Source organism: Marmota monax, unplaced genomic scaffold (assembly GCF_021218885.2).
Source record: "Marmota monax isolate L192 unplaced genomic scaffold, Marmota_monax_Labrador192_F-V1.1 WCK01_AAM20220418_F8-fsc00103, whole genome shotgun sequence".
Classification (NCBI taxonomy): domain Eukaryota; kingdom Metazoa; phylum Chordata; class Mammalia; order Rodentia; family Sciuridae; genus Marmota; species Marmota monax.
In genome coordinates this window covers 3,838,818-3,841,190 of record NW_026694286.1, presented here as the reverse complement: position 1 = coordinate 3,841,190, position 2,373 = coordinate 3,838,818, and positions in this window count along the sequence as shown.

The following is a 2,373-nucleotide window of genomic DNA, read 5'->3' as shown; positions in this document are numbered from 1 at the left end:
TATTTGCACAATTGAATGGAATTACACATGCAATAGTAGTAAAAATATCTAACATTTATCGAACACTTACTCTATGACAGGGTCTCTGTTAAATATTTGATATGGATAATATCTTTTTATATTCACTACACTCCTATAAAGTATTACAATTATTCCCATTTTATAGATAAATATATTGATATTGTAGATGTTTGATAATTTCTCTAAAAGGTGGAAACATAATCAAATATATAAACATTTTATTCTGTATCACCAGGTATATTGAATCTGTCCCTTACTATTGTAATATTTAATGATGTTTCTTTGGAGATCATAATTTGTCATTCTCTCTCTCTCTCTCTCTCTCTCTCTCTCTCTCTCTCTCTCTCTCTTTCTCTCTCTCTCACACACACACACAGACACACACACACAAACAACCCGGACATTAGATTTTTTTCCTTATCATTCATACAAATTTCTTGAATAGATTCACAGATCAAAATATATGCATTTTAGTGGTTTTATATTTATTATAAAACTTTCCTCCAAAAATGTTAAATTATACTCTCAGTAAAAGACTAATGGAACAATGAAATGTGTGCTTGTGTATTTTTGTGTTTAAAAATGTATCAATTTTATTTCTAATATGGCAAAGAATATACTAGCATATACTATAGTAGAATATAGTAGTTTATTATATATGTATGTTTATATGTATGTATGAGTGTGCATATACATATATGCATATATATGTATATAATATATATATAATAAATCCTCTGTTTCTTTGGGTTTTATATCCACAGATTCAATTAAGTGCAGATTTAAAAATACTTGAAAAAAATTGTGTGTACTGAACATGTACAGACTTTTTCTTGTCATTATTCCTTAGACAATTACAGTATAACAACTACTTGCATAATATTGACATTGTATTAGGTATTATATGTCATTTAGAGATGATTTAAAGTACATGGGAAAATGTACAGGGGTTATATGAAAATACTGTTCCATTTTGTATAATGAACTTGGGCATCCTCAAATTATGGTTACTACGGGGGCTCCTGAAACCAATCCCCATGGATATCTGGGATGACTCTTTGGTGTGTATGTGTGTGTGTGTGTGTGTGTGTGTGTGTATAAAATCTCCTATTTAAACAAAAGCTCCTTAAGTAATTTTTAAGAGTGTAAAGAAGTCCTGAGACCAAATATTAGAGAACTGTTGCATTAGCAAAGAAGTTTGAGCACATTTCTACCTTTCTTGGGTGGTACCCCTTCTTTTATCCCTGTCTTCTTGACCCCAGACTCTCTCTATAGGAGCCACTCTCTCCTGTTGAAAGGGCCATTTTAAAATTCTGCATTTTCATGTCCATCACTCACTTGTGCCAAAGGAAGTAGAATGAAGGAAGGTAATCATGAAGATAAAAGCCACAATTAATGAAATAGAAAACAGACATAAATGAGAAAATCAATGCCAACAGTCTGTTCTTTGAAAAAGATTAAAAAAAAACAGACAAGATTTGAAAAGGTTAATCAGAGAGAGAGAGAAAGAGAGAGAAGATAAGAAATATTAGGATGAAAAGGGACTTAATTATAGGCACTTCAGAGATTTAATAGGTAAGAATGTACTAGGGCCAATTTAAAGTCCATTAAACTCAAAGTTTCAACACAATGGGAAAATTCTTAAAATACAACTTACCACCTGACTCTACAAGAAATAGAAAATCTGAATATTCTTATAATCATGAACAAAATTGAATCAGCAGTCAGAAACCTCACAAAGAAAACATCACAAAGGCCCATTTGACTTTACAGGTGAATTCAAAGAACAACTAATTCCAAGCTTACACAAATTATTCCAGAGAATAAAGGCTAGTAGAAAAGTGTTAACCCTAAAAACTACACAAGAAAGGAAAAAGAAAGAAAAACATCAACAAAAATCCCAAATAAAAGCTTTGTCAACTGAATCAAGCAGTGAATGAAAAAGATAATATATCATGACCTAGAGGAGCAATAAAGATAATAAAATCATGGCATTTGCAGGTAAATTGGAGAAGATAATGCTAAGTGAAGTCAGCCAATCCCAAAAAAACAAATGCCGGATGTTTTCTCTGATATAAAGAGGCTGACTCATACTGAGGGATGGAGGGGGAACAGGGGAAGAATAGATGATTTCTAGATAGGGAAGAGGGGAAGGAGGAATAGGGAGGAGGCAGGGGATTAGCAAGAATGGTGGAATGTGATAGATATCATTATCCAAAGTACATGTATGAAGACATGAATTGGTGTCAACTTTATATACAACTAGAGATATGAAAAATTGTGTTGTATACATGTAATAAGAATTTTAATGCATTCCACTGTCATGTATTTTTAAAAAATCAATTTAAAAAA